Source organism: Phoca vitulina, unplaced genomic scaffold (assembly GCF_004348235.1).
Source record: "Phoca vitulina isolate PV1807 unplaced genomic scaffold, GSC_HSeal_1.0 scaffold2, whole genome shotgun sequence".
Classification (NCBI taxonomy): domain Eukaryota; kingdom Metazoa; phylum Chordata; class Mammalia; order Carnivora; family Phocidae; genus Phoca; species Phoca vitulina.
Window position 1 is genome coordinate 21772888 of NW_022589705.1, and position 20467 is coordinate 21793354.

The 20467-nt window shown below is 37.3% G+C and overlaps 1 pseudogene; it reads right to left on the minus strand.

Moving 5' to 3' along the window:
* Positions 1-17451: 17451 nt before the first annotated feature.
* LOC116641767 lies at positions 17452-19685 on the minus strand (annotated as a pseudogene).
* Between the last annotated feature and the right edge of the window lie 782 nt (positions 19686-20467).

The window sequence follows — 20467 nt, forward strand, 5'->3', positions numbered from 1 at the left end:
CTCTCCCTCTACCCCGTACCCCTTACCACAGGGAGGCAGGCAATGGACACTTCTAGCATTGCCATTTTCAAAGCTGCTTCTAGCTTTCTAGACTTAGGTCAACAAATCCATATAGGCCATGGAGCTATTTCCATACAACCCTAAGGAAAATTCCTTTTGTTCTTCATGGCTATGATCAAATAATGTGTGAGTCATAATTTTAGTGGTCCACAGAACTATCAGTGAAATTAATTTTTGTATTTTTTGCAACCTTCACTCCCAAGGATTTAGACAGGACTTTAGGGTAGTGGTGGACCACCAGGGGAGGGGCAGAGGGGGTAATCTGAGAAATAGACCCAGTGCTGTGTTTACAGCATCACCTCCCACAAAACTGGATCTGGTCAGTGTTTGGGTCTGACACGTACAAGGCACCTGGCTCCTCATGCAAAGGGGTTCCATAGAGCTTTTCCAAGCTGCCAGCCTTGCCTAGATATAGCTGGATCCCACCATAAACAGCTTAAGTTCCAGCTGTGACCCCCAGTTCCATGCCAAAGTACTATTATAATACTGACACAGGACTGATTAACCATGCTTAAGGAGTTAGATGAGATTTCATGGGGGAGATCATACTTCAGCTTGTTTCAAAGGATAAGTTGGAGAATTTGAGGTAGGGAACTGAAGAATTTAAGAGAGGGAAGTAAAGGCAGAAGGAATAGCATATGCAAAGGCATAGATTGATATAATCAGGGACTTAAGGGAAATTTAGTAGGATGAGAATATAAGCAGAGGAGGTAGAATGGGAAGAGATGGGGCTGGTGAGGGAAGTTGGCATCAGATTGTGAAGGTCTTGTGGGCCATTCTGAGGAACTTAGGTTTTAACACACAGGTGATTATCATTGAATAAATTTTTAAGCAGGGGACTGAGGTGATAAAGAAAAGGTTGGTTTGTTTATTTGTTTTTAATTAAAGCAACTTTAATAAAGTGGAGTGTGAGAGACTTCTGGTAAAGAGATCAGAGAAAGGTTGGGCAGGGGTCAGGCAAAAAAATGTATAAGACTGTACTAGAGGATGGTGGTGGGGAAAGAGTAAGACAAGAGGCATTTCAGAAATAGAATAGAGCTTACAATGGCTCTGAAGAATCATGAAAAATAGTTTCAAGGCTGATTACTCAAATTTGTTCTTGTGAGACTGAGGGAATTATGATGGCCTCAATCAAGATCAATCAATCCAAGAAGAAAAAGAACAGAGATGGAGAGAAGGAAAGATTTCTTGGGCTGAAATAATATGGCCCAGAAGAAAAATCTTATGTCACAGATACAGTATTTAAGCCTGGAGTTGTAGTCCTAGCAGGGTTGGGAGACCTGCCTCCTGTTGATATTGTTGATGGAAGTGAGGGGCAATATGACAGATGTGGCATATTAACAGTTTATACTAAGGATTTTGATCCATATTGAAAAGGTAAGTGATCCTCAAAGAGTCACTGATCCTTGTCTGACATTTACCCATTCTCTGCAGCTTCCATTAGCAGTCTGTTGGCATTCCCACACTGATACATACAGACCTCTTTGCCTTTTGAGTCTCATTGCACAAACACTAAATCACTGTCTGTATTCTGGGAAGGAGAAACCAAGGTTTTGTTTTTTGATTTTTAAAATTGGTTGTATTTGAAGCAGAGAGGGGTTAGAATACAGAACCAGGAGTCAAAAAGTTGTGGTTCTTGTCCTGGTTCTTCAAGTTAGGTAGCTTTTCTTCTTCCCTTCCTTCTTCTCTTCTTTCCTCCCTTCCTTTTTTTTAAACTTTGGTTTCCTCACCTATAAAATGGGGATGGGTGGTGGTGGTGGCGGTAACGTTTTGGCTGCCTTGCAGGAACAAAATGTAATGATCAAGAGGGATGGTGGTTATAAAGATTCAGTGAAACTCTCTTGGATTGCTGTTTACTTAAAGCACAGTAGCAGTAAGTATTTATCCAATGGAATTATCTGGTGTGTTGTGCAGAATCCTTCATGATGCCTGGCTAAGATGACCACATTTCCATCCTAGTCAATTTTGTGTGAAATAGGAGAGTCATTGATAGCAGAGACCCTAGAGCACATTGACCCAAGTACAAGCCCTAGGACAGCCACTTATTGGTGGTATGATCATAGACAAGTTATTGGAACTCTTTAAACCACCTCAAACCTATTATTGATAAAAGGGAAATAGTTATGCTTCCTTCACAAAGTTGATATGATAAAATGGATGATTCCAGGTTTGAACATGTTGATTTACTCCACCACACTTGTGTATAAGAAATGTTTTTAAAATGAAAATTAAATCTCTGAGTAGCCATTCACCAGGATGTTGAGGCAATCATCATTCATATTTGTCATTCTCTGCTTCTAGTCACAGATAAAGATTGCCTAGAGTCTTAGTTGTATTTTGTGGTTAGAAAGAAGAAAAGTCGTAACTCCTCAACCCGTTGTCGTTGCTATTTGGATGCTCATTATCCAGGTCCATATGAACAACTCAAATATGAGAGGTTCTGTTATCTCTGTGGCAAGCTTGGGTGTGGGGATTTTGCTAAGGCTTGGAACTTAGGCTTTCAGTGCTCCTAGGTATAGGATAAACCATTCCTTTCCCAGGTCCTGAGAGAGAACTCTTAAGTGTATAATACATTTTCTGAGAAAGCTAAAACAGTTGGGTATGGATCTTTACTATTTGCAAAATCAGGTGAAAAATCCATACCCTTCCCAGACTTGGGTGATCTCCCCCTTATCGGGTTCACAATTGTTAACCTCTATCCTTCCATGCTTCTTCCACTCAACCTTGGGCATTTGTCACATAATCTTCCCTCAGAGGGTCTTTACAAACAATGCTGCTATTTCTTTCCTGGGTGTATGGTAAAGAGGGTGTTTATTGCAGTTAATGTTGCCATGCCAAATCCCTGTTGTATGCATATAAATCACTTACCATACTGCTTGGCACAGGATAAGTGCTTCATTAATGACAGTTATGATAGATATCTTCTGTTTCTCCTGAGCCACACTTTAGACTCCTTGAACTCTACAGTACTGCTCTGTGTCCCAGGATGCTGACACATAGCACAGGTCATTGGTTCCCATACTCTCTGGCTCCTGGGTAGGTTCTGCCAATAGAAGAGACTAAAGAGGGAGAAGAGAGTTAGATTGAGGTATTTATTCCCCTGCTTCTCCCAGCAGGATTGCAGTGAACTGGCTGCCTCGCTCTCTGGAAGGCCACAGCTCCTGCCAGGTAGCCCATGATTCATAGCCCTTTCTCTCATGCCCTTGCCTCTTCACACCTTAGACATGGTAACAGCTTCAGAGTACAGCCCCATCCCTTGATGCTTTTCCTCAACCGTACCCTCTCCTTTGGTAAATAGCTCCCACCCTCATTCTTCCTAATAGCATCCTGATTTTATTCAAGCACTGGGATCTCAAGTTCTTCATGAGTCAGTTCCCAAACCTAGAAGGATGAATGCTGAGGTTGGTCATAATTTCATTCTTGTGTTAGCAAAAGACACAGACATATAAGGATGCCTGGCCAATAAAATAGAAGAAGAAGTCCCTTGGAAGCACCATGAAAAGTTTTTCTTGCCCTTAAACAGAAATGTCTAATAAAAGCTTGTGTTTTTATTTTTGAATCTTGTGTAAGGATGTGATACTTGGAGCCATTGAAGCCATTTAGTGACCATGAGCAAAATCCAAGAGAATCATAGAGAAACCTGAGATTATGGAGTTGCAGAATTAAGTCTAGAACAGTCTACTGCCAAACTTTTGCTTTGTGATATAATTAATTTTCAGTGATTTAATGACTTCAGTTGGAGTTTTATGTTATTTGTAGCCAGAAAATCTTTACTGATTAGTCCCAATCACTACTCACACTTGCTTACTTTTAGTGCAGAGTATTGCTGATAGAAAAATAATTTTCCAAATGTTAAGTAGCTCCTCTTTTTTTTCCTATTTTGCTATATAGTCTAAAGTTAAGAACACAAAATAATAAAAGAACACTTAATCTGTTTAAGGTAAAGCAGAAACATTTCTGTCTCATCTGGGAATGGCACACTTTTGAAATCAACATGATAGGAAGTGGGAAAATCTACAATTTCAACATATATCAAGAACTAACAACAAAATAACATCTATGAGACTAAAGAAAAAAATGCCATCATGCTTTTAAATTTTATGTGGAAATTATGGAGTCTGAAAAGAAAAGCTATTTGCTTATAGGTTAAATGAAGAATGGACAACTTTGAAGACTCGGGGAACCGTTAGTAAAGGTTGTTTCACCAATGACTAATTTATAATTTTCCAAGTGTTTAGGAAAGTGGTTAGCCTATTGTTAGCTAACCACTAATTATGACATAATTATTTGTTTAACCAATAATTATGACATAATTATTTGTTTAACATATTTGCTGCATGAAAAGAGAGGTAGAAGCCAGGATTAATCAGTTTTCATTCTCAGATACAGGTAAGAGGTAAGGGAGTCATACAGTGGTATTTTCCTGCAAAGACCCTATTTCTAATATGGATTGATTCATTCAGTTCACCTCAGTGATTCAAGTATCACAGAGTGTAAAGACCATATGTCACATGACTCATCCCATCCGTGGTTTATTACCAGAAACTCTATCAGCTGCCCAGAAATAACTACAGTTTTGTAAATCCCTCATTTTCTTTATGATTTCCTTCTTTCCAGTGCATTTTCCCTACGGAGAGAGAAAGCAAGGGACAGAGAACTGGGGACAAGGAAACTGTGCTACAGACATTTAAGTCCTATCTGCTTTCTGTTTCCTTCCTCCTCACCCCTTTTTTAAATTTTAGGTGCCAATTCCGGTACTGTCCTCCCACAAATCTAGGCTGGGGCGAAGAGCCAGGTAGGGACAGATGTTGGGTCTAAGAAATAGCCACCCCTTCTTTTATACCTCTGATATAAGATACTTATTGATACCAAAATAAAAACAAAGTACTCCACATATTATCCAATTTTTCTGTGTAAATCCAAAAAGACATTATTATTGACTTGGTTCTATATCAAGTCAGGCAAGTTATCCACAAATAGGCTAAAGATAATAAACTCTTTGGGGCACCTGTATATTGTACAACAATCACGTCATTCCCTAGAGCCATGTAGGATTTCATTTACCTCTCATAGGTGAGCCTTTCTCTTCCCCAGAGAGCATTTTGTTCATCTTAGCTCAATACAAGATCAGACCCATTGTCAGCAGTAACAATTTGTACCATGCTTTTTTCCATTGGGCTCAAACTTATAGCATCTCTGAGTGGGAAATAAATGGCAATAGCTGTATCTCAATTTTTTACAAGGGGGCAGGGGGAGAGGAAAAGAGAGGGAGAAGCTTAGAAAGAAGTCAGAGGTCCATCCATTCAGTGATAACACAAGAAACTGAAGTCAGGCCTTGGAAAAACGAGTCCACTGATTTCCTAAAATCTTCTGTTTTCTTATTTGTTGCAGGTAAATGACAATCCTTGCCTCACTATAACTCACACAAAGACAGTGAAGAGTCCCTTGGCATTTGGAAAGAATTCTATTTTTGCTGAATTTGGAGACTGGCCTTGGCTGGCTCTCTATTAATGTTAGAGAAAAAGTCAAAGAACATTATTTTTCTATTAAAGCAATGGTTTCTACATTAACTCTGAACTTTAGGATGCCACACAGAGCTGAAGATAGAAGTTGGAGTGACAGTGACACAGAAATGAATTGAAATTGCCACTGACAATAAAGTGGGAAGCGGTGGTAGGCAGTAAAGTCTTGTCCCTGAAATTTTTACAGCATTGCCAGTGCTAGAGGGGATAGTAATTTAAGACAGTTATGGACCTAAAAAAAAAAAAAAAAAAAAGCAAAAAGAAAGCAATAATGTTGAAGTTAGACCCAGTCTGTATGGGATGGTTATTATTTGGTTTAAAACTGCAGGATACATTTACGACCTTGGTAAAAGAGGAAGGCTGGCCTTGATGCAGTGAAAATTTGAAATGGGATTGGAGGTTCTTGTTCTTGGATTTCTGCTAAAGACATGGGAGCCACATTAAAAGAATGTCCTGGCACTAAACAGACATATGTGTATGCAATTCCATCCACTCAGTGTTTAGAACCAGCAGACACTCGCATTTTGGGCATATGTTCGAAAAGCTCTAAGAAGCCAGAAGTGGTACTCTGAGTGTATATGCGTACATTCCTAGTCTCACTGAGGGAGGTATCCTATTCCACCAGGGAACACTGTATTACACAGGAAGTTGGTTGTAGAATAAAGAATCAGGGTATCAAAACACCACATGTGTATCCAGGTCCTGGCTCTCTCCCTTACTATCTGTGTTATCCTGGGCAAGTTATAGTCCTGCGATTTTCAATTGTGCCATCTATAATAGGGGATTATAATTATATTTGGTTTATAACGTTAGGGGGTAAATAAAAGAAAGTGAGGTTGCACTATATATCAAGCACTATATAAATGCTAAAAATTGCTCCCACTAGATTGGACTCATTTAAGAAAGAGAATGTAGGTTTTTTCCCCTTCTAAATATAATTGGCTATTTTTATGTAGGCGTTTGGTATCAGTTACTATCAGGGACTTGGACAAAATTGCAAAGGAGGCAAAATTTGAATCTTCCTAATTTTCATGTGAATACCTTGTCTACTCGGTTCTTCTTTCCCATGTTCTCCAGAGAGTCAGGTCAGAATAGGAGGATTGAGAGCATGGTAAGGTGAGTGGGGCAAGGATAATGACATGTAGGCTCAGTGTCTTGGGTGTGCAAAAATTCAACTAAGATGGAGTGAGATTTGAAAAAAATAATTTTGGCTCCAACTGCAGCTCAGTCCAATTTATATAGAGTTATTATATTATGCATTTATTGTGTGATGTGGGCATATTTTAATATGTTTGATACTATGCTATGATGTGCCTAGAATCTTAGAAGATCTTAAAAGGGCCTGATGGAGATGGTAAGGAAAGACTTGTTCACTGTAATGAAACCAGCATTTGGGAGCTGAGTTAGCAAAGAGAATGGGAGAAAATGTTCAGCTGGATCAATAACCCCTGATGGTGTGTGTGTGGTGAGGGATAAAGTGAGCAAGCATCACTTAGCAGTAACTTGGGGACATTTAAAAAATCCACATAATTCTGTCTTTTATTATAGAACATAAGGTAAGATGTGGTAAGTGACATTTCAGGCTGTGACAATTTTTGTTCCTCAGTGTATCCTCAGTTCCAGCAAAGGTACTAGCATATATTAAGCACTCAGTAAAGACTGAGTGAATCAATGAATGTGTGGTCTAAGCTAGGGAATGCCCAGTGGTACCAGAGCAGGCAGGGGGAGAATGGTGTCAGAGTGTCTTAAAGCAGGCAGTATGCAGTGACTGGCTTGGAAGTCACCCTGACTGGGATGAGGCAGCAGGAGAAATTGAGTTTTTGAAGGAGTCCCTAAATACTACTAATAATATCACCAACAATGGTATTATAAATTTATTGTTTGCTAGGTATTACAGCAGAACATTTCACTACATTCATTATTACATTTCAGTATCATATTAGCTCTGTAATGTAGGCACTATTACCATAGCCATTTTATGGACAAAAACTTAAAGAAGTCAAGTTAGTTGACTAAGGTCATGGCATGCGACAGAACTGAGATTTAAGCTCAGGTTGGCGAGACTTCAGAACTGAGAGCTCTTAACACCTATAAAGTAGGAACACTAAAGGGATTCAGCAAGAGTAAAAGAGCCCCTGTTTGAGAGAGCAAGGATGGAATCTTGGTTGTTAAGGCAGAAAACTGATCTGAAGAGCTGGTAACAGAAATCTATTTCTTTGAATAGACGGTTAAAGTGGAGACTAAGTTGTAGGAGCAAGAAAGGAGCTGGTTTCTTGAACTGGGACACAGGACATAGGTCGTGCTTGCCTCCAAAGCTCAGACTGGTGGTGCTAGTTAGAGAACAGAGCCACCAGCTGTAGAGATAGAGGAGCACTGGATCTCCATCAGCAAGCGCATGCTCATTCACGCTGTGAACATTCTCCACCATACTTGAATCTGTCCTTTCCAAGTCTAGTCCCCTCTCTCTCCTTACAGAGAAGTCTTTCTCTAAACAGATCTAGGTCAGTGGTTCTCAGCCCGTAACTGCTCATTAGAAGCACCTGAGGAGCTCATGAAACTATCCATTATGTGGACTTTACCTCACGCCAATAAAATCACTCCCTGGAGATGAAACCCTGACATTACCATTTCTTAAAAGTTCCCCCAGTTGATTCTAATGTGCGGCAAAGGCTGAGAACCACTGATGTAGATTAACATTTCAGATTCAGTTAACCATTATTCATGTAAATTGGCTTATAGTTCTTAGGTGACATGTATGTATTTGTACATTTATTTATACTTTTAAATATTTTTGAATTATAGATAAAGACATATTCTTTCTTTTTTAAAGATTTTATTTATTTGAGAGGGAGAGAGTGAGAGAGAGCAAGTGCACAGCAGGTGGAGATGTAGAGGGAGAGGGAAAAGCAGGAAGCCTGACGCAGGGTTCCATCTGAGGACTCTGGGATCATGACCCGAGCCGAAGGCAGATGCTTAACTGACTGAGGCACTCAGGAGCCTGATAAAGATACGTTCATAATAGGAAATTTGTAAAGTGTAAAAATATAAGAAAATTAGAATAATCAATGATAATGTTCATTTTAATAACATGTAATGAACTGAATTTTAATTCAATTTAACAGAAGGAAAAGAAGTGAAACCCAAAGATTTGCTGAACTGCTAATAAATGTTTCGTCAAAAGAAAAATACTTACCATTTCCCAGCAATCTGATAGAAACCTAAAAGACTCAGTACAATAGCTAAAAGTGCAAGCTAAAAGCTTTTTGGAATGCATAGAAGAGTGTTCGGAGAAAGTGACAGAAATTGCCAGAAATAAAAAAGGAAAAGAGAGCTGAAAGTCATGTTTATAGGCTAGTGCTAATTCTAAGGCTATAGTTGGGCCAGGGTTGGGTGGTAATGGCCCAACTTCGAATGGAGAAAGGGTGCTAGATCTGTGCAAGATGAAGTCTTGGAACTGAGACCCCTAATAAAGAAAGGTACATGAAAGTGCTTACCCTTGATGAGAAAGGTAAGCCAGGAAGGAAAAAAAAAAAAAGTAAGTTGTCTATACCAGCCTGGACTTAAGGTGGAAGAAAGTTCTTTTCTGACAATTTGTATCACAGACCCAATACGCTGAATACAGTTTATGTGCGTTCTCAAATTTGGTTGGCCTCTCACATCTCTGGGGCCCTCAGCTGCTTCATCCTGGAGACCCCCAGCCGTGGCCTCTGTTTGATCAGCTGCAGTTGCGACCATCTTATCTGTTAGCATCTGTAATGGTTTCTATGCTTTCCATGGGAGTTGTAGCAGTTTTGGAGACCAGGCCCAACTCAACTGCACTAACGGAGACACTCTAGCTCCTCCAACCACTTATGGATTTCATTAAAGCACTATGCTGCATTGTTTGGGAAATTCAAGTTAAAAAATGATTATAATTTGAGTATTGGTTTATAACACTCTGGCAACCCTAGTAGAGGCAAGAACAAATCTCTTAAAAGAATAGACCATAACCCAAATCTTGTAAGATTCCCACAGATAAACCATGCAAGACATAAGTCCACAATTCAAAAAATAATAAACAACACACACACACACACGCCATAACAGGAAATTTTTTTGTATAATTTTTTGCATAATTCATTTTTTCCCTTATGAGTCATGAGAAAAAGAATGGAAAAGAAAACCCAGCAGATGTATCCTTCAAGAGCTCCACATAATGAGAACATCAAATGGTAAATATAAAATTTTGAGGCCCCTCCATCCCCCACCCAAAGCAGATTTTACAGGAAGAATTCAAATACAGTAGTTTATGTAGTAGATGGTCCCAGGCTATACCAGTAGGAGATTGGGAAAATTAGATAGAAAAGGGAAAAAAGTCAGTAGATATAATGTTACTAAACCAGTTTCTATTTTGGACAACTGGATCCCAGTGTCACTAGGAACTTTGCTAGAAAGGATAGAACATACCTCAGTGTTATCCCAAATGAGAGACAAGGAAGCGGATTTAGACATTGACTTCTCATCTATCATTGGATGAAGGATGCTTCTGGGAACATTAACTCTCCCAGCCTTTGGATTTGCCTTGTGCTTGGGCTGAGTATGCTCCTGGGGTCAGGAAAAATTAATCAGGCAGAGAGCTGCAGGCATCCAGTAATAGACTTTGGCTTATAGAGGTGAATGTCAAAGGGTTATGAGCAAGAATATCAGAATTTGACTGCTCAGAATATTTAAAGAAACAAAGGCTGCAATAAAAATATTTTTAAGAAAGCAAGGTACTATTAAGAAAATAGATGACCAACAAAATTTTAAAATAAGCTAAGTAGAAGTTTGAGGGAAAAAAAATCCAGATATCAAAGTCTGAGTGGATGAGTTAAATAAATTAGAGACAGCTAAAAAGAGATTTCGTGAAATCAAATAAATACAAAAAATTACACAAAATGCAATGCAAAGGTAGAAAATATGAAAGAGGTTAAGAAATACCAAGTTCAGAGTGAAAAATTTAAAATATATTTAAATGGAATCCAAAATAAATGTAAGAGAAAATGGAATAGAGGAAATATTCCAAGAGATAATGGCTGAGAATTTTCCAGAATTATTAAAAGATATAAAACTGCAGAGTTGAGAATCCTCCCCAAATCTCACACAGAAATAACAAGAAATCTACTGAACACACAATTAGGCATATTCCAGAAAATGCAGAACACTGGAGACAAACAGGAATTGTTAAAAGTAACTGGAGAGAAAAGAAAAACTAGAGCAGATTTTTCAAGAACCAAAAAGGACAGATGTATACTACCTTTAAAATGTTTGGAGAACTTGCTGTTGACCTAAAATTAAATTTCCTGCTAAATCATTATTCAAAAAAAGAATAAAATCAAGATGTTTTCAGACAAACGAAAATGACATTTTACCACCAACGGAATTTGTCATACCTCACCAAAGACATTTCCAAAAGACTTGAAGAAGATGGAGATAGACACCAGAAAGATTTCTTAGATCAAAGGTCAAGGAACTAGTACTTGCAGGCCAAATCTGACCTGCAGCCTGAATTTGTAAGGCCTGAGAGCTAAGAGTGTTGATTTTTTAATAGACTTTATAACAGTTTTAGGTTTACAGAAAAATTGAGCAATAGTACAAAGGGTTACCATATATACTCTTCCCCACCTTCATTCTAGTTTCCCCTATTATTAACATCTTACATTAGTATGTTACATTTGTTAAGACTGATAAACCAAATTTGATACACTATGTACACACACACACATATAAATGAACATGCACATAACCACATGAGTGTATGTATGTACACATACACATTAGTAGATGCACACGTACACATACACATTAGTAGATGCACATATACACATATATATGTATGGGTATATACACCATACGTGTATAATGCGCATACACATTATATTGGTAGGTCTTCTTGGAAAACTGACTCCTTTATCATTATATTATGTCTCTGTTTATGCTTGCTATAGTAGTTTCTCTTAAGGGCAAGGCTTTTTATGAAGAACAGAATGCTCTGGGTATAATTCAAAATGGTTACTTTTCCCTTCTTCCTTTCCAAAACAGGAGGCAGGTTTTCTCTTATCTGGGCTACTGGAAGTAGAACTCATGGAAGTGTAGGGGGCCCACCTAAGACTGGCCTCCTATGAGTTTCAACTCCCGAGCTAGTCTGTATTCAGTCTTCAGCAACTTATCAATTACCATTTCTGTTCCTAACAGTTATTTGCTTTAGCTCTGGGTAAGCTGTCTAGTATTGTATGAAGCCACTAACATATGGGATTTATTACAAAAGCTAGTTTTACCCTACATAATACATATATAACTTTCTAGCCATTGGTAGAGGGAAAATGAATGTAAAAAACCTGATCAATTCAAAAGCAAGCAGGAAAGGAGAAAAGAAAAAGAAGCAAAGAAAAAGCAGAATCAATATAAAACATAAAGTTGTAGAACTAACTCAAAATGTATTAGTAATCACAATAAACGTCAATAGAGTAAACATGCAAGTCAAAATACGAAAATTCTCAAGTTTGGATAAATGACAAAACACATAAATAGTTACCACATAAAAATGCAAAGTTAAAGGATAAATATGTTAGGCAAACTCTAAACAAAATAATTTGGTAATATATCTCTGTAGATATGAAAATATAGCTATGTAAGTTTATTAGACAAAATTCACTTTAAAGTAAAAATATTTCTGGGGGGTGAAGAATATTAAATTAAATTAAATTAAATATTATAATATTTAATGATAGAAGGTCCAATTCTCACAGAAAGACTAAAAAAAAATCTAAATTTATAAGCACCCCAAAGCATAGTCTTTATATATGTATATATATATTTATATATGTAATATATTTTTAATACATATATAGCAAAACTGACAGAATTATAAAGTAAAATTATAAGTTAACATGCATAATAAGCAATTTTTAACTCATTCATAGTACTTGATAGAGAAAGCTGACGAAACACTAGTAAAGATATGGAGGATTTGAACAACAAAATTAGCAAGTCTGATGTAATGGGCACATATACAGCTCTATATCCAAAAATTAGAGAATGTATACACGGAACTTTTATTAGAACTCACCACATTCTACATTATTAAGCAGCTATTAAAAAGAGTCAAAGAATTGTTGTTAAACAGGTGATTTTTTTTTCTGCTAAAATGTACCTAGTTTAGAAATTATTAAAAATGCTAATTTAAAAATTGATTTGGAAATTATAATAAAAGACACTTCCAAATAATCTTTGGGTCTACATACAAATAGCCGTGGACATTAGAAAATGTTTAGGACATGGGGCGCCTGGGTGGCTCAGTTGTTAGGCGTCTGCCTTTGGCTCGGGTCATGATCCCAGCGTCCTGGGATGGAGCCCTGCATCAGACTCCCTGCTCCGTGGGAGGCCTGCTTCTCCCTCTCCCACTCCCCTCTGCTTGTGTTCTCTCTCTTGCTGTGTCTCTCTCTGTCAAATAAATAAATAAAATCTTAAAAAAAAAAAGAAAATGTTTAGGACTGAAAATTGATGAAAACATTACATTTTAAAATTTAGGGGATGTAGGTAGAGCATTACTTAAAATAATTTTTTAATATCCTGTGATTTACAAAGTTTGAAAACTGATAATCTAAAATTCCAAATTAAAGGAGTTATAAAAAGAAAAACAGAATAAACTCAAAGTAAATTTAAATAGTGAAAATAATAAGAGGAGAAGTTAATTAAATAGAAAAAAAGATAAAAGAGACGATCCACAAAGCCAAACACTTTTTGAAAAGTCTAATAAAATAGAAACCCCCTGGCAAGACTGAGCAAGAAAAAGACAGAGAGAGAGAAAGAATCCATTAAAGAAAAATATTGGCAGTGAAAAGAGTAGTGTCATAACCCCAGAAACATATGTTTTTTTAAAGAAGATATTATAAACAATTTTAAGTCATTAAATTTGAAAACTTAAGATAAATGTTCAATTTTCTAGAGAAATTAATTAGCCAATAGTAATTCAAGAAGAAAGTAAAAACCTCAGTAATCCTTAATTATTAAAGAAAATGAATTTATGGTTAACATCTAAGCCTCACCCTCCCCAGCCCCATCAAACTGGCTATGTGAGCCATTGAAATAAGAGAAAATTCCAACCAAAATCTCAAAAGGTTTTTCTTTCTTTTTTTGTTTTACCTCTACAGAACTTGACAAGACTATTATATAATGTATGGATGTGCAAAGGGCTTAAATAGCCAAGATAATTTTGAACAAATACAATATAAGGAGACCTCCTTATCATATACAAATACTTATTACAAACTATAAATAAAATAAAGCTATGAACAACAAAAGCACTGTGCATTGTTCTAGGAAAGATAAATAGACCAATGGAACTGAACAGAGAATTGAAATAGATCAATGCACAGATGGAAACCTGATATGTGGCAGAAGCGGCACTGCCTACCAGTGAAGGATGGGCCATTGATTAGTGTTCAGACCTTTGGTTATCAATATGGAGAAAAAAATATTGAGAAGCTCTGTCTCTAACCAGACACCATAAGTAATTCTGTGTGGATTAAAGATCTAATTGTGATAGCAATAGTTTAAAATGTTTTGGAGGAAATTATAAGAGACTATATTTACAAATTCAGAATAAGGAAAGGTAAATTTTAGTCAGTCATTTGTTTACTTGGTAATATGAACTCAAACATTAGGATGCCTAATAATTTTTGCTAATGTAATAATTTTGTAATTAGTTTTTTCCTGAACTGGTTTTACTATGTTCTGTATACAGAGCCTTGGTGGATCACATTTATTCTTCCCTTGAATAAAATACTATTGTTCAAAGAATCAATAACATTTCATAGCTCAAGCCAAGTAATTTTAAAACTGAATTTAAATAGGTGGAATTCTTCAAACCTCAGGTATTGTATTTTTATCCTCTAAAGCATGGGGAAAATGAGTTTGAAATGTGCATTCAACTAATAGGGGGAAAAGGGTTATAGCATTTAGTTTTACCTTTTAAAAGAATAATAAAATTTGTGTTTTAAATGAGCCTATTTTTTAAAACAAAACTCATTGAAAAACTCACATAAATGAATTAAAATATACTTACATCAAATTCTAGATTTGGAAGAAAATATTACAGAATATTTATAGCAATGTACATTACTCTTAATCCTCTTGATTTAGGGCCTCATTTATAAATACAAAATTGAAGACTGGCATATAATGTTTTTTATATCATTCTTTTGCCAACAAAAACGTGGTGATTGCATATTTTAATGTAATTGTTAACAACAAACTTGACCATAATAGGATTGAAAAATCAAACCTATTTTTATATAGTCTGTGGTTTTACAAACATGGGATTTTCTGTTCATTTGATTGCCTACAGGAGGCAGGTATAAATACTTTGTGTATTTGAAGAGAGAAAATGAAGATAACGGTGTAATTCATAATTGTATTCCTTTTCCCTTTTAAGTAACAAAGCAATTTCATTAATGTATTTATTTGGAGGTAGCTTTAAATATTCTACTAATTTGAAAATGCAAAAACTATCTATCTTTTCATAGACTAATAAGATGCATCACCATATTTTCATTAATATTTTTCTGTGGCTGTCTTAGGAACACTATTCCCTTAAAATACCTGCAGGATATTGGCTACATAAAGGAAGGCAAGCAACTTTAAGTGTTATTTATTCATCCAGGAATAGAGGCTGTTTGCAGCACGCAACACCAGCTTTTCTTTTTTGATTAACGTAGGTGTTTCTGAGTGACCCTTACTGATATATGTAAGGAATTTGAATGAAAGATGGGAATAGACGATATATTCAGTGCACTGACTTTGCATGGTAACATTTATCATCACAATTTCAAGCCTTTGCTCCATCATTCAATATAGGAAAATACAAAATACTATTTTTCTTTCTTTCTTTTTTGTTTTAGCCTGGAAGGCTTTATTCTGATGTTTACTTTTTTGTTGATTTAAAGGTGAAAAGTTATTGGAAATAATTTTTGAAATTTCTGGTCTACATAGAATGATTTTGATACCATGTTAGAGAATATTTCCTGGAAACGATTTTGAAGATTATTTTTTATTGTCTTCCTGGCATCTATTTTACCTCTCTTCCACTTGGGTTTTTTGTTTGTTTGTTGTAACCAAGAATATTTTTATATTTGGGGAGGAAATTTGCTTCCTCCACTTTCTCAGCCTTGCAGTTTGGGTGAGACTGAATGCATGCCCTGCTTTGGGGTGGATCCTTCCTGTCTAAAAGCCAGTCAGAGAGAGTATAGTAACCTTGTCACAGTGATTGGATCAGGGAAGGACATGAGTTCCAATTATCAGTGAAAGGAACTGATTCCCAGGACATGTACAGCAGCTACTGTAAGAGACTCTAACTTTCCTGAGTGTTTTCCTATGAGGATATGATGTCTGGAATTGCTGCAAACATTTTGCTGAAATTACCAGAACCTGGAACTCCCAGAGGGCTATCAGGGCAGCATGGGGGAAATAACAAACAGAGAAGCAGAATAGAGAGAATAGGAGAAAGAAGGTCCTTGGAGATCTCATCTGAGGTGCAAGATCAAGCCTCATTCGGACTTTTCTGTTACATAAGTCAGTATCTCCTTTATTGTTTAAGTCATTTTGTGTTTAGCACTTTGTATTTTATTTCATTTTTTTTGTCACTTGTTACTGAAACATTTCTATCACAAGTCCTACAGGGATATTTTGAGTTTGAGAGACTAAAGAGGGACAAATATCTTTTTTTTTTTTTTTTTTAAAGATTTTATTTATTTATTTGAGACAGAGAGAATGAGAGAGAGAGAGCACATGAGAGGGGGGAGGGTCAGAGGGAGAAGCAGGCTCCTTGCTGAGCAGGGAGCCCGATGCGGGACTCGATCCAGGGACTCCAGGATCATGACCTGAGCCGAAGGCAGTCGCTTAACCAACTGAGCCACCCAGGCGCCCAAGAGGGACAAATATCTTAATTCTTATTCGAAGATTCTTTGGTTTCAAGGAACAGAAAGATATAAATTAGAGAATAGGAATTATTGGAAAGATTTGTGGAGATGGAACCAAATAGCCAGGAAAAGGAAAACCTTTTCACCTTACTTAATGGGACCTCAAGTCTCACTCTTTATGATATTAATGTGATGTATTACATTAATTGATTTTGATGTTAAAACAACCTCTCATTCTTAGGATACATCCTACTTGGTTATGGTATATAATTCTTTTCATTTATTGCTGTATTTAGTTTGCTAGTATTTTGTTGAGGATTTCGCATCTATATTCATATGGGATATTGATCTTTGTTTTCTTCCTTCTTCCCTCCCTCCCTTCCTTCTTTTCTTTTTTAAGAAGCCAAAAAGTTTAATTTTATTGAATAAAAAATTTCATTCGGGGCTTACCTCAGATCATAAGATTACTTTAGATTATAACAGCTGAAGATCAATAGTTGATCAGAAAGAAGGAAGAAAGAAAACAGTTTATATTTTTAATGTAGAAAAATAACCTAATTGTTAGAGATGTCTTATAAAATTCAACAAACAAGTTCTAGCCAAATTTACTGTTTAGTGGACTTTTTTTTTCTGTTTTCAAGGAATGAAAAGTGAGATTCAATGTATATATTATTGGTTACAACTAATGTAACAGCTTGAAAAAAATCATGAGGTAGAAGCAGTAGAAAATATACATTAAAACCAGCCGTGTGTTACACTGGTTCAAAAAGAAGTCATACGGCAGACAAAAGCTAGTATTAGTTAAGGAAAATGGTCTCTTTTTAGGAAGCATGTCCAGACAGACATTACCTCAAAGAAATGCCAACAGTAACTATGTGGTCCCCTCTTGTTATTCAGTGAAGTGTCAAAGGTGGAGTGACTGGGTTAACAGCTTAAGCTTTCTCTAAGGATTTGTAGTATTGCGTCATCACAGTCCAGGTCTTGGGAGCCATGAAACCTTCAGGTTGTTTCTGGCCTTCTTTGGCAAGTTTGCACATTCAAGTTCCTGAAATAAATTCAAAGTCTTCTTGGTGTTCAGGGTCATAGTAGTCCATACGCTTCTTTTTCTTGTAAGCTGCAACTCAGAAGGGAACTGGTGATCAGGCCAGAGGCCATTGTCAGCACTTTGGCACCACAAGTTGGCTCATAAAGATCCTTCCCTGTTTCTGAATGAGATATGTCAGCAGGCTCTTGTCCAACAATGTTAACATTGTCTCCTGCAACCATCCATGCTCTCTAATGCCACTGGACTCCAGTTGGTCCTGCATACATAGTGGGAAATGGGAAGATGGCCACTACTATTGCTTTAGGATATGGAAATCCTTCCTCTAGCACTGAAGGATGCTGCGCATACACCACATCAAAGGAACATCATTGTCCTTTGTCTAGGCACCAAGAGGGTAAAGAAGAAGGACAGGGTGCCTGTAGCCACCCTCCAGAAGTTGCTTATAGGTATCCTGCATTAATAGAGCATGTCTAGAGCACAAGGTTAGACCCAACCTAGGATGCACTGGATTGCATAATTGATATGCAATGACAGCATCAGCATTCATATTTTTAAACATTTGCTATAGCTCAATAGGAGTCAAACGATGCTCATCAAGACCATCATTCCAATAAATTCAGTTCAAGGCCTGAAGATCTCCAATCAGCCAATCTCCTTGTTCCATAACCATCTTAATGTAAGGGTGGTTCCCGCATGTTGTTCCCCACTGTCTGGCACCACAACCCTCCTTTCTGTGCTCAACAAACTTTGGATTGTGAACAATAGCTACACAGCAGCTCTCCTACACCAGAACAAATGCAGACCAGTCATCCAGGCTCTCTTTACCTTCATGAATAGTTGTCAGAACTACAGGCAATGCCAAGTTAATGATACTTCCATCCATAAGACAATGAAAATGAAGGAACTGCAAGGACCCCCTCTCTCTCATAAAGCCATTCAGTGGGGTTGCCCAGCCTTCTGCTAAAACTTGCACCCACTGCATTTCCATTTTATTAATTTTCAATGCTGGTAATATTTCTGCATCTGTTTTTGCCAAATTAAGTTTATTTTCTGGTACATACAGTTCTTTTACTTAGTAAGTGGCATCCACAGGTACAATATCCCATTCCTGTAGAAGTTCCACAACTTGTTGGACACAGTCATTTACATCACAGGAGTCTGTTTTCAGCACCAATTAAGGGGCCTTTTTTAATATACAGAATCAATTCCTTTGAAACCTTCAATTTCCCCAGCCCTGTGATTTTTTTGTTGGGTCCTTTGACATCTCTGCATAACAAACATGCAGAGGAGCATGAACGAATACTTCACACACACACACAAAAAGGTAAACCACGAAATTCTACTCCCGAACCCAATATTACACATGTTAACCAACTTGAATTTAAATAAAAAGTTGAAAAGAAAGGTAAACCCTTATGAATTTGCCTTGCATTGTTGCTCTCCCGAGTATAATGCTATAGAAAACTTGTGACTCACACTAAGTCAGCATCTGCAACCAGTTTACCAACTTCTGGAATGCATGGAATATTCTCTTCTCTGTCTTCAGGACTAAGCCAAGATTTTTATTGAGACCTCGGTGACTGTTGTCACCATCCAAAGTATAGCATGGAATACTATGGCAAACCAAATACTCCTCCAAAGCCATATTCACCGTGGTCTTTCCTGCTTCACATAAGCCTGTCAGTCAAACTATACAACCACGAAAGCCCCCTCTGGATCCTACTACCTGACCTCTCTCGTTCCTGCTGACATGGTGAGCTTGATCGGCATTAGGTGCTCTTTACAGCTCCGTAACTGCTCAGTTTGACTTTCTCACACAGGCTCCTGGGGCCTACATGCCGCAGACAGTGCACCGGTGCTGGGGTTCTTAAGAAACACCGGAGGCGGAGGCGAGAAGGTGAGGAGGCTGAAGGGGAACGGGGCGGGGTGAGAAGGCGGGGCGAGAAGGCGGGGCGGGGCGAGAAGCCGGGGAGTCTTTGCATCTGGCGAGCACGCGCTGACGCACTGACGCACTGACGTAAGCAGGAGCTCCTGCGCAGGACTTCGATGCAGCAGCCAGTCGCCGCTGGTGGGTCTCCGGCAGATAAAAGTATGTGTGCTAGTTTTGTTTTCTTGTGACATCTTTGGTTTTGGTATCAGGGTAACTGGGCTTATGGAATGAATTGGAAAATGTTGCCTTTTCCTCTTTTTTTAGAAAAGTCTGTGAAGGGTTGGTATTAATTCATATTTAAATGTCAGAATTCATCAGTGAAGTTGTCTGGTTCTGGGCTTGGCTTTGTGGGAAGTTTTAAAATTACAATTCAATCTTTGTTATAGATCTCAAATTTTCTGTTTCCTTTTGAGTCAGTTCAATAATTTGTTTCTAGGAATTTGTCCATTTCCTGTAAATTATCTAATTTGTTTGCATACAACTGATTATATTGTTTCCTCATGGTACTTTTTATTTCTGTAAGTTTGGTACCACTTTTTACTTTTAAAATTATCCTTTAAAGGTAATCATTATCATACCTCATAGGGTAAACACGTCCTTAAAGTTGTATTTTTAAACACTGTAGTTTAATGTTAAATGTTCTCTGCATTTCAAATGGAATCATACAGAATATATTCTTGTCTGGCTTCTCTTGCTCAATTTTATGTTTGTAAAATTCATCCCTGTACCTGTAGTTTGTTCATTTCATTGATGTGTACTATTCCATTGAAAGACTATACCACCGTTTATTTAGGGACGTTTGGTTATTTTTTATTTTTTTGGAATATTATAAAAATCACTGCTTTTAATGTTCTTGAACATTTGTTGTTGCACACAAGCATGGAGTTGTATTGATTTATACATAGGAATGACCTGCCAAGATATATGGTTTGTGTCTGCTCAGCTTCCGTTGGTAAAGCCAAAGAATTTTCAA